This window comes from Cetorhinus maximus, chromosome 2 (assembly GCF_964194155.1).
Source record: "Cetorhinus maximus chromosome 2, sCetMax3.hap1.1, whole genome shotgun sequence".
Classification (NCBI taxonomy): domain Eukaryota; kingdom Metazoa; phylum Chordata; class Chondrichthyes; order Lamniformes; family Cetorhinidae; genus Cetorhinus; species Cetorhinus maximus.
The window spans coordinates 172,378,933-172,392,570 of record NC_135880.1 but is presented as its reverse complement, the minus strand read 5'-3'; positions in this window follow the sequence as shown (position 1 = coordinate 172,392,570).

Sequence of the window (13,638 nt, the reverse complement as noted above, 5' to 3'; positions counted from 1 at the left end):
ACCACCTTCTCAAGGGCAACTAGAGATGGGCAATAAATGCTGGCCCAGCCAGCAAAGTCCACACCCCATGAATGAATAAAAAAAAGTCATCCATTTTACTGTACATTGTGGAATGAAACAGATTGACTTTAGAGTTGCCTTTTAGAAGATGGCTAGGAACTGTTTGAGCTTCAATCTCTTGGCTTGTGGTGTTAACTGAAACACCTGAATAAATTTACAGCCTTGTGATAAAGATCCAAGCATTCTTCAAAAAATTGTTTATAAAAAAGATTCAATATTATTCTGAGACATATAAATTGAAAGGATACTTATTCTATGCTATTGGCTCACAGCCAGTGAACACAAAACCTCTCTGACCCTTGCAGTGATTATTCGATTATCCTGAATGCACAATTCAACTGTTTTTCAGGCCCTTAGGTGGAAAAAAACCTCTTCAATCATCGATATCTGGCTGATGTCCAGCCAAATAGAGTCAAAGGACCAGGAGATTTTTTTTCTCGCTCTGCCAATGTTCTTTCCAGTCATTCTAATCTTCTGAAGGTGTTGGATCCGTGTTAAGCCTCTAACTCATGAGGAAGTACCCATTGTTTATGCAGATAGTGACTTCCATCCGGCGATCAAACTGTGAAGGACATCACACTCGGTCTGTTCCTGTATCTAACATGCATGCATTCGGGGGAAACGTCTTTACCCAAAGAATGGTTAGAATGTAGAACTCACCACCACATGGAATGGTTGAGATGAATAGCAAAGGGCAGAATCGTCCAGGTTTGCACTAAGTGCGGTAGCAGGCATGAAAGAAGTAATTTTACCCGCCAGCCGCAATGGTGGGTTTTTGTGCCATATCATCGCATTCCCAGTGTATCCTGTCTCATTAATAATGCATTCATGGGAAACACTCAGAATTGTTGGTGGGCGGGCTCAGATTTACCCGTCACGCCGTGACATCAGCGCTTCCTCGCTCCAGGCGCCATATTTAAAGTGCACCAGAGCACATTCCTACTTCATGTCTACAGGTCAGGACTGCTCCAAGCAACAGATGGCACGGAAAGTAAAGAATATGGCAGCCCTCAAAGTTAGTGACGCCTCTCTGGGGCGCCTACTGGTTGCAGTGGGAGGCCGCTGCGATGTCCTCTAACCCCCGCTCTGGCTGCAGGAGGTCCACCAGAGTCACCAATCGGCCTGGGAGGTGGAGGCAGCGGCCGTCAAAGCCACCGGGGCACAGAGGAGTTCAGCCATCCAGTGCAGGAAGAGGATGAATGATCTCATCCATTCCACCAGGCTAAGTCAACCACCTCATCACTCTTAACACATGCACTCACAAACCCAACACACATCCACAGGGATCTCACACCTCAAGGGACAACACCACTAACTCTCACACGCACCCTCACATCTGCATCAGGATCACATCCTCTCGAGCTCACATCCTGATCATGTCCATGGCTCTGCTCACCACACAAACACCTTGTACAAGCATTCTCTCACGCACATGAAACCTTCACCCATCACATTCATCTCAATGTCCTGAGCATTTTCAATGCTGCCTGCTGGGGTTCTCTTTCAGTTGTCCATCTGAGCTGACCTACATCTCCACCCACCCATTGACCACACTCCCATGCAGCACCTGTGTCCATCCAACATGAGGTTCTGCTCACTTTCGATTTCGACAACAACGGTCGTAGTCAAATTTTCAATCAGCTCCCCAATCCTCTCCCCTCCCCACGTCACCCATGTCCTTTCCCCCATCACTGTTGACTCCCTGGCATCACCTTCTGCCTTCCCACCATCACGAAAATGAGCCCTTGCCTTTCCAGGATGTCCAGGTGAATGTGCATGTTCCCGACCTTTCCGAGAATCCCACCCCTTCCACATTGACCTCCCTGACCTCGTCCTTCCCATCCCAGAGTCCATGTCTGCCTTCGAGTCCCCACCAACCACCCTAGCCATCCCTTCTACCAGTAGAGAGGCACCCTCACCCTCCCACCCTTCTGGCTCCCTCTGCCAACTCTCATACTCACCATTCCATCCTACCTGTCCACTATCAGATCGCCCCCCAGGAAGCAGTCATTCACTCCACAGACCCCTCCCTTGCACATTCACCTGGAAATCCCCCACCCACTACTCCCTCTTCCACCATTACTCTCTCCTCCCCTCTGCACACCTTCCTCCCCTCGGAAACCTTCACCCCCTCTGAACTCCCTCCTTCCCCCCAAATTCCTGTCTCCCTCTGGACACCTCTGAACTCCTTCCCCTCTCCAAAGTCCCTCCCTTACACCTTCCTGCCCCCTTATAACTACCTTCCCACTCGCTGCATTCTCCCAGTTACACTGTCCTCCCCCTCAAAACTTCAACCCCCAATACCTTCATTCCCTGCCCAACCCCTTCTTCCCCCCCCCCTCCCAACTTCATCCCATGGCATCTTTGTAGCCCTCCTCCCAAACTCACCCTGCTGACACCTTTGTTGTCCCCTTCCCAACCTCACCACCCCACCAACACCTTCCCCCCGCCAAACTCAGCCCCCCCCGCCGAGTACACCTTCCTCTCCCGCTCACACCTCGATCTTCCTCTTCTACTTCCTCACCGATCATCCATAGCAGCCCATGGCTATAACCATGATGTTCCGAAGCAGGCCCGAGACATCAAATGAGGCCTCCCACCTTCCCAGAGCTGCTTTGTGGCAGAGCCATGTGCATGAGGATCCAACCAGCATTCAATGCACGTGTTTCTCCAGGGCCCGGTAGCTACAGGGCTCCAGCATCTCCTTCTCCTCGGACGTCCGTGCTCTGAGCAAGGCCCTAATGGTAAGTCTCGACTTCTGTGTGTCACTTGTCCAGATGTGTTCTGGGCCGGCGTGATTTCCCCATGGCGTAACAGTAAATCTGACGCGGGGGGACAATTCTGGGCGGGTCTTACTTTGCATCCCATGACCGGGATGCAAATCGGGTTGACACCGGCCTACAGCGGGATTCGGGTTCCGCCATGGCGGACACCATCAGATGATCTTGCTGTGCTTTCACACTAGTGTGAAGCCAACTTTTGGCCTTCATGCCAAATTGTACACCCCACCCACCACCGCCCCCCAACACTTCCCCCTACCTCCCACCACCTGCCGGCCATGATGCATGACACCAACAAGGCTGGAAAATTCTGGCTATAGATGCATTAAACACATAAGGGAGAAAGGAATGGAAGCAAATAGGGGCTAGTGTGGAGCATGAACCAGTTGGACGGAATGGACCATTTCTGTGCTGTACATTGTACATGACTATGTAACATGATAGAAACAGGTGACAACGAACAGTGATATTTTTGTACCTTCTTTTTGACTTGAAACTGTTGTGTAAAATGGGTCAGTTTATAAATCTTGACAAGTCAACGATGCTTCAGCTACTGCCAAGATCAGCAGCAAACAAAGTGATAACCATTCAGTATTTAATTAGGTAGATTTTATCTTCATTCTAAATTCAACAGCCCTTTGTGTAATATATCCCTTAGTTTGAATCAAGCTATAGTCTTCATTGCCCTACAGGGTTCTATATGGATGAAACAGACGTTGAGACGTCCCTCTGTGGAAACATATTGGATGCAAAATTACATATATAAAATGTAGTTATCAGAAGAATTGATTTAACCTTTGTCTGTAGGTATCATTAGCAGCTTTCACTTGAGGCATTGTATTGATATCCTTGACAAATAAGAGCTGCTCAACTTAGGGTATCACTTGATGTGACACAAATTTGGCTTTGGTCATCAATTGCCCTATTTACTGTTTACAAGTCTCAGAACAGCAACTACATTCCATTTAACTTCAGCTAATAAACGACCTTCTACCATGTTCAGGAGCCAATGTCAGGCGGCACCTCTTTACACAGAGTGATTAATGCCTGCCGGCTGAAGCAGTAAAGGTAAAAGCTCTGAAGCCATTCAAGTGACAGTTGGAAGCTGTGTGATTGGGGTGGGAGGGAGCGGGTAAGAAAATTTATGGCCCAGGAATATGTTATCGATGCAGTCATTCTTCATGAGTAAAACAGATGCCTCCAGTACAGAGGGCGGAGTGTATACATATATCCCATGTCAGAATTGCACCATCCACTATACTGGTCAAGGCAGAATAAAAAGCATCGAGAGCCCAACCTTGAATCAAGAGCTCTAGACCCTTTGCATTTGCAAATAAAGAATGTAAGGCCCAACTGAGGCCCCCGTTGAAAAATTGAGATGCCCTGAACATGACTGGTGAAATACTCCAGAGGTATCCTTAAAATGGAATTTTCAGCAATTTGCCAGAACTCCAGGAAATCTAAAGAATTAAGAGCCACGATTATGGCCAACATGATGAAAGGGGTCTCCGTGAATAAAAGAAAGACTTGCATTTATATAGCGCCTTTCATGACTGCAGGACAACACCAAAGTGCTCTACAACCGCTGAAGTACTTCTTGAAGGGTAGTCACTGCTGTAATGTAGGAAATAACCCAGAAAGAAATAGATTCTTATTTGAGATATCTTATAAGATCGAGGAGAATGAACAGTTTTGCAGCTAATGGGTTGAGCTGGCCAGTTTTGCTGAACAATTAAGATTTTGTTCACATAAGAACATGGCCTGGCTTATCAGTCTGTTGGTTTTGTCACAAAGTGTATGAAAGTTTAGTTAAAAATAAAGCAAAGAAATTTGCTTTGTGAATCAAGTGTGTAAAAGGTGGTGTTTATGACACAAAAAGCCAGTTTTGTCACAGTAAGTAAATGCAAGGAGGGAATAGAGAGAAGGATTATAGGAAAATTGTGAAGTTAAAGCATTCTATTAGCCAGGCAAAGACAGAGGATTCAGTGTAGAACATAACTGTGGGGGTGACGGAATTGAACATCACAGGGTAATTGGTAGAATTGTGCATCTCGGCAGAGGAATCAAACATCTACCTCTGATCACAGAGTTGGTGGGTGGTGAGTGGGAGGGGAATGAGCTTGGTGGGTTGGGGCGGAACATTCCTGCTGCATCTGGACCCCAAGCAAAGGTACTTACCTCATGGATCTAGCCTTTCTAACCTCCTTTCATCTGATGGCTTTCTTAAGGCCCAAGAATCCTAGACTGCAGAGTTTAAAAATAAAATATTTGTTAAAATGGAGGCACACAGCCTCCTCAAAATATTTTACTGTCCAACCCACCTCCTGTGCGCAAATTTCTCCCCTGGCCCCAGACCCGCCTCTATTAAAACCAAAGTGAGTGGGTGCTGGGTTTACTTTTTATTCATTTTTAATGCCCACCTCAGTCCCCCTACCCCCACTGTTTGCGTTCTCCCTGACCCACTTTGTGGAGGGTTATAATGACTTCCAATGTTTCTGGGTACAAAAACAAGTTTAGTTATACCAAAAGAGCTGAAGGAGGGAGAAAGATTATTAGGTGACAGGCTGAGATTTATCACTCTGAGATGCTGGAAACAGGCCCTAGTATCTCAGACAGAGACAAAACAACCAACTCTGCTCCCCAGATCCAGAAGGACAAGGTCATGTAAGCTCCTGAAATCTGTGTGACAGCTCCAATCTAGCCAGCAATAAGCTGGCCAGACACAACATTTACTATGTCCAATAGACTCATTATTCAAGGCTGTTAACTTGTCAGCTATGTAAAAAAAATATAAACTAACATTGTTGCTTTGTGTTAATGAACATAATTTCACCTAAGTGGAACCCATGATACACTTGAATAACTTTTGCAACCTCATATATTCATGATGCATAAATCCATCAGTTAATATATTGAGCATTATATCAGCTTATTGGGAGTTGATAATTGTTTACACTCAAACTGCATTTGTACCATTAGCTATTAATGCCATTGGATAATATAATATGTCTTTGCACCTAATGTAGTTCTACTGTTTAACATTAAAATCTTATTAATTTTAGTACCCTAAGTGGGTTAATGTTAGTTCATGGTTTCATTGTTTGATGTTCTTTTTGATGATTTGCAAGAAGTTAACTTGATCACTCTGTCTCATGGGAAAACTTTAACCGAGTCCACTCATTGGGAATCTGATGAGTGGGAAGCTGGTTTCATACGCCTCACCTGGTTTTACTTCTCCTTGAAGGAGAAGCAAAATAATATCAGGCGTGATGAGCAATAAGTGTTCCACTCGCTCCATGTGATTCCAGCCCAGAAAAACAGGTTAAAATAACCCCATATGTGACCTGACAATTTTCCCTGTGCAGCTGCGTAGCAATCTGAAACATACACCACAGTGAAATGAGCAGGCCGCACACAACCTACATGCCCTTGAGGATGCACATATGCGCGGCCACGCTGCAGTCTTGAGTATACTGCGTAGTGAAATATACAGGTTGTTCAAAACAAATAGAAATTAATGGAAGGTTAATAGTATAAACCTTAACCTACCATAGATTGGTTCATATAAGATGATTTAGCAGTCAACTTCAAGCATCAAATACTTTCCCAGATGGGGACTGTGAACTCCCAGATGGTTCTTTGGCAGAGGTTTGATTGGAAAAGGTTGTCTGGTATTACTTACTGGAGACCAATGTTCTTACAAATGTGCCTGGGTGTATGCATACATGAATCATTGAAGGAGGCACAGCAGGTAAGGAAAGCACTTAAAAGGCAAACAGGATCCTGGACTTTATAAATAAAGGCATAGAGTACAAAAAAAACAAGGATATTACTATGATGAACCTTTATAAAACACAGGTTCACCCTCAACTAGGCTATTTTGTCCAATTCAGTGCAATGCACTTTAGGAAGGGTGTGAAGGCTTTCAAGAGGGTGCAGAAAGGATTTACGAAAATGGTTTCAGGGATGAGGGATTTCAGTTACGTGGATAGATTGCAGAAGCTGGGGGTTTTCTCCTTAGAGTAGAGAAGGTTTAGATAGAACTTAACAGAGGTGTTGAAAATCATGACGAGTCTAGACAAAGTGGATTTAAAGAAATTCTTCCCTTTGGCAGAAGGGTTGACCATAAGACCATAAGACATAGGAGCAGAAATGAGGCCATTCGGCCCATCGAGTCTGCTCCACCATTCAATCATGGCTGATAGGTTTCTCAACCCCATTCTCCCGCCTTCTCCCCGTAACCTTTGATCCCCTTACCAATCAAGAACCTATCTATCTCGGTCTTAAATGCACTCAATGACCTGGCCTCCACAGCCTTCTGTGGCAATGAATTCCATAGATTCACCACTCTCTGGCTAAAGAAGTTTCTCCTCATCTCTGTTCTAAAAAGTTCTTCCCTTTACTCTGAGGCTGTGCCCTCGGGTCCTAGTCTCTCCTACTAATGGAAACATCTTCCCCACGTCCACTTTATCCAGGCCTTTCAGTATTCTGTAAGTTTCAATCAGATCCCCCCTCATCCTTCTAAATTCCATCGAGTGTAGACCCAGAGTCCTCAAACGTTCCTCATATGTTAAGCCTTTCATTCCTGGGATCATTCTCGTGAACCTCCTCTGGACCCTCTCCAGGGCCAGCACATCCTTCCTGAGATACGGGACCCAAAATGCTCACAATATTCTAAATGTGGTCTGACCAGAGCCTTATAAAGCCTCAGCAGCACATCCCTGCTTTTATATTCTAGTCCTCTCAAAATAAATGCCAACATTGCATTTGCCTTCCTAACTACCGACTCAACCTGCAAGTTAACCTTAAGAGAATCCTGGACTAGGACTCCCAAGTCCCTTTGCACTCCAGATTTCTGAATTCTCTCCCCATTTAGAAAATAGTCTATGCCTCTATTCTTTCTACCAAAGTGCATGACCTCACACTTCCCCACGTTGAACTCCATCTGCCACTTCTTTGCCCATTCTCCTAACCTGTTCAAATCCTTCTGCAGCCTCCCCGCCTCCTCAATACTACCTGTCCCTCCACCTATCTTTGTATCATCTGCAAACTTAGCCAGGGTGCCCTCAGTTCCTTCATCTAGATCATTAATGTATAAAGTGAAAGGTTGTGGTCCCAACACTGACCCCTGCGGAACTCCACTAGTCACCGGCTGCCATCCTGAGAAGGACCCCCTTATCCCCACTCTCTGCCTCCTGCCAGACAGCCAATCTTCTATCCATGCTAGTACCTTGCCTCTAACACCATGGGCTCTTATTTTACCGAGCAGCCTCCTGTGCGGCACCTTGTCAAAGGCCTTCTGGAAGTCCAAGTAGATAACATCCATTGGCTCTCCTTTGTCTAACCTACTCGTTACCTCAAAGAATTCTAACAGATTTGTCAGGCATGACCTCCCCTTGATGAAACCATGCTGACTTTGCCCGATTTTACCATGCAGTTCCAAGTATTCTGAAATCTTATCCTTAATAATGGACTCTAAAATCTTACCAACGACCGAGGTCAGGCTAATCAGCCTGTAATTTCCCATCTTTTGCCTCACTCCCTTCTGAAAGGGTGGTTGAGGACTAGAGGACACAGATTTAAGATGATAATTTCATGACTCAGGCTAACCACCTCAGTAGTGAAAATCAGGCCTTTGTTGTGTTTCCTGGCTGGACAATCTAGAATATGGGAGCTCAGGCTCAGGATAAGAGGATGATGAATTAGGACTCGGATGAGCAGAAATGGCTTCAATCAAAGGTTTATGAACTTTTGGAATTCTCTACCGCTAAGAGTTGTGGATGCTCCATCTTTGAATATACTTAAGGCTGAGATAGACAGTTTTTGATCTCCCAGGGAATCAAGGGATATGGGCGGTGGGCGGGAAAGTGAAGTTAAAGCTGAAGATCAGCCATGATCGTATTGAATGGCGGAGCAGGCTCGACACGCCCTCTGGTCTACTCCTGCTCCTAAGTCTTATGTTCTTAAATGATTGGAAAAAGAACCAACAGCAACATGAGGGAAAGCTTTTTTGTACAAAGTGAGTGGTTATGATCTAGAATGCATTGCCTGAAAGGGTGTAGAGGTTGATTCGGTCATGGTTTTCAAATGGGAATTCGATAAGCGCCTAAGGGGACAAAATTTGCAGGAAAGGGCAGGGCAGTTAAATTGCTCTTGCATAAAACGGCACAGGCTCAAAGGGCCAAATGGTCCCCTTTGTGCTGTGACCGTTCTATGATTCCATTCTTAGATGCTATTTTAATGTTGAGCTTTAAGATATTAAAATGCAAGCATTCATTCAATTCAGAATTGTAATACAATAGCTGCTCTATTTTTTCCATACACGTTGCCTGTTAAGAAATAGTCACTGTGAAATGATTAGCCCTTCTTTCCATTTGTCAATGCATATCTCCTGAGTACTGTATTTCCCTAGCGATTGTCACATTTGGATTTACTGCTTCTTTCTTACTGAGTTTTTCACAATGAGTGGTGGCTGATAGCAGTTGCCCTTAGATTAATAATATAGATAATGTGGATTATTATCCCAGCAAAGCATTTCTCCAGAGTGTAAGTTTGTGCAATGTCTGCACTGATAGGGTGTTAGATCTGTCTTGTGATGTAGTTCAGGATTTGCATAAATTCCCTCCAGGGCTGCTTGGTAGGCAGCCTGGATTGTGAAGGCCCAAGTGTGTTAGAAAGATCTACATTCCCAAATAAAACCTTTAACAGCCCCCTGCTTTCTCATACAATTAGTGTTTGCTGTGAGTGTGGAAGAAATTATCAGAGTAAGATTAAAGCCTTGAAATGCATATTAAGGAAAGTAATTAGCATTTACATTTACAAAGCACCTTCATAACCTCAAAACAGCCAAAAGCATTTTATAGCCAAGTATTTTTGAAGTATAGCTACTGTTGTAATGTAGGAAATGTGGTAGCTAGATTATGCACAGCAAGGTCCCTCAAACAGCAATAATACCAAATAATCTGGCTTTTTTTTAATGTCCATTTAGGATTAAATATTGGCCAGGACACCAGGGAAAACTCCCCTGTTCCTCTTTGAAATAGTGCCATGGGATCTTTTCCATCTGCCTGAGACTGCAGAAGGGTTTGAATATCTCATCTGAAAGATGGCACATCAGACAGTACAGAGCTCCTACAACACTTACTGGAGTGTCAGCCTAGGTAAAGTTCTCATGTTATTATAGTGATGTCAAGACAGCTATTAAAACCCACTACAATAACAACAGCAGATGAGGCAACCTCCGACTGATTAATACCAAGTGTAAGGCAGTGGCTAAGTAGCCTGAGTGTCTCCAGAATGCGCCAGTGGCTTCAGACCACTGATGGAGGAAAAGGCATCAAAAGGCGAATGGGTTCATCCTTGCGTTAGCCAATGACATCCACAACCTGTACATTGTTGACATCACTGAAGTACGTATCACATCACTAAAAGGGGTGAAGCATGGGCAACTTGAAATACAACATCAGGGTTCAAGTGCCTGCATATAAAGATGTCTGAAGGAATTCAGATGATAGTCACCTGATGATGTTGGTGATGACATTATAGTCTACTGAGTATATTTAAATATCTAGCATTGTACAAGGATATTGCAGTAAAATGATTAGTAGATTAATTGATCAATATATGAAACAAAATCATGAACAAGAAACCACTCTATGACTATGTACCACTATACCAAGTATATTATGAACACATTGAAATTTATCAGTTTTCCACAAGCTACACAAAGGATGTTCAGCTACCTGCACATTCCGCACTTGCCTGCATCCGCCTCCCAATTTCTTTCTAATTGATGTCCTAATTCCCATTTGCCTTTGCTGGATAGATTTGAAACAAATTACAACCTAAGTGGTTTCTTGACATTGTTGTTAAGCAATGACCCAAGTAATGCCTACACTGCTGAATTTGTAGTACCCTTGATACCTTCCTGCTTACTTTCAGTTTAAATTAATGGAGGTGTTTAAAATTGCAGTGTGACAAGGGCCAGAAACCTTAGTGTCAAAGCCTGAAGGTCAGGGTTAAAGGACAGATAGTGTGTTTCTTGGCAACGCATCCTATTGCTTACAAGGTGTTTTCACTTGCCTGGCTAAGATAGGGATCTGACAGAATCTATTAATGCAGCAATTGACTGTGTATTTTCATCGTGCTTTGCTTCCCCCTTATATTAAGGCTGATTAACAACTATGGGCACCTTGTCCAGCTGGTAAGATTCATATATGAACCCCAATATGCATATTCTTCTCCACTCCCTTAAGGCAGTAAAAAGAAAGAACTTGAAATTGTGTAGTGTCATGACCTAAGAACACCCCAAATTCCTTTACAGCCAATGAAGTACTCTTGAAGTGTAGTCACTGTTATAATGTAGGAAATGGGACAACCAATTTGCACATAGGAAGGTTCCAAAATGTTAATGTGATAAATGACCAGATCATTTGTCTTTAGGCATTGGCAAAGGGAAAATTATTGGCCAGGACACAAAGAGCCCTGTAATTATTTGAAAAAGCACTGCAGGATCATTTAAGCTTGCCTGAAAGAGCAGGCTGGACATCGGTTTAACATTTTATCCAAAAGACAACACACCAAGATTGCAGCATTCCATCAGTTCTGGCATGTTTTACCATTAATCAATCATCTCAACACATGGTTCTGAGCCATTTATGCTAGAGTGATTAATTGACGCATGATAGAAGTTTCGTGTCAGCTTCCACAGGGATGAGCATTTATGTACATGATAAGGTGATTGACATCACACATTAGCTGGATTTACATTGAATAAGAGTTTTTTAAACAACATTGAAAGGTTATTGCATGGGGCTTTTCAATACCATCTGTGTTCCAACAATTGCTCTTTGCCCCTGTGTGAATCATACAAATGTTCAGAATTGGATTCTTTACTCACTTCATTCTATTATTTCCGTGGAGAAGACAATAAACTTCAAAGGGCGTCTGAAAAGAGCAGATTTGATTATTTTATGCAATTGTGTGCAGTTGCCTAACAAATATGGTTCATCTGAAGCTGCTTGGAAGGACTTATTCACAAAGAAAATCAAGGTCGTCATCATTTTCACTGCTACAGACTGCATCTTGTTTTTTCGGCCCCGTCATGGTGGGACCCGCCACAGGAGACTTGGTGGCCCAGTTGACTTTCAGCAAGTCCAGACGACCCCGGAGGCAGGCAGGGCCTGAAAATCCCGCCCTTTGTTGTTGTCCCGCTGGAAGACAACAAGTCTTCGGTCATCAATTGGCATAACTCCAAATCAAGCTGTGGTGGGGGAATGGGTGTTATGTATTTGTTGGGTTGCTCTATAACCTATATGTTTGATTTACCTCAGATAAATGCATAAGTGACACTAGTTCCGAATCTACATCGGGTTTATTTACAATACTTCAAAATTTCTCTGGATTTTCTACACACAAATGGTGTCAGCCAGCACCCAACTCTTTCCAGAACATTCTCTGTGTGTTTTCAGTATTTAACTCTCTAACTCCACCCACAAGTTTAAACAATCAAGTACAATTACATAAACCAGGGAACAAACTAACTTAATCAAACACAGAAAAATTAAACCATTGAATGCTACAGGTGGGATTTTTCCTGCATTACACTAAGTGCAGAATCAGGCATGAAAAATAGTATTTTTCCCATTGGCCTCAATGGTGGGTTTTTGTGCCATATCATCTGCTCCTTGCCTCATTAATTATACATGCACACAAAACACAGTGGGCTGTTAAATGTCAAAGGCAGGTGGTTAGGTTTTCTCTTCTTGGAGATGGTTATTGTCTGCCATTTGTGTGGCATGAATATTACTTGCCCAAGTAAACCCAAATTTGACTGTTGTCCAGGTCTTGATGCATGCTGGCTTCATCTTCTGAGGCGTTGCTAATGGAACTGCAATTAGATGCCAATAAAATCCAAACTTAGAACATGTTCCAAAACTTGTCAACGATCTATTGGAAATAATTAGTTGGGAAAATAAGGTCTGGCTAGAACTGTTCCCTTCACCTCTGGTAGTTTGTAAACAGTCCAGACTAATAAAAATACACATCTTGTCTCCTTGAATAGTGATTGAGTGTAAGTGAAACAAGTTTTGGATGTTTAAACTCAGCTTCCAACAAACCATAGCTAAGACTGATAACAGCTGCAATATCTCACCTCCCCAGTGCAGATGAACTTCAATCAAGTGTTAGATCTATAGGAAGATAAATGTTGATTTATAATCACTGACTTCTGTCCTACCCGAAATAAAACTTTGAAAGGGCTACCATTAACTTATAACCTAGGTGACGGCAGAGAGACGTCAAAACGCCAGATTAGCAGCAGTGAATGTGTAACTACATTAATTACATGTAATGATGTAATAGGCTATTCAAATGGATATGACAAAGCTGGTTGCATGGCCAACCATGTCTTGCATATCAACAGAAATGTGCTGTATGCTAATTCCTGCCTGTTACCTATATTTGGATCTTATTGTCTTTTTCTGGTTTGTTATCCTTCTATGCTCATCACTGTGAATAATGTCAATGTTGAAGACTGGATTACTGTTCTATTTCTCACACCAAGTGTCAATTGGTCTACGCCCAGATTGTGTTAAAACTACTGAGGAGTTCTCATTTCCTTCTGCCCCAACTTCAGCAAAACACCCTTTGGCCTCAGAGACTTCTCCATCCACCCCTTGTATTCTTTGATCCCGTCATGCTTCTGGTGCCTGTCTGTTTGTTTGCCCCTGAACATTTTGAAGTGTATGCGCCTAAGGCCCATATGGACCTCACTCATCCTCATCTTGGGGCCACGTAG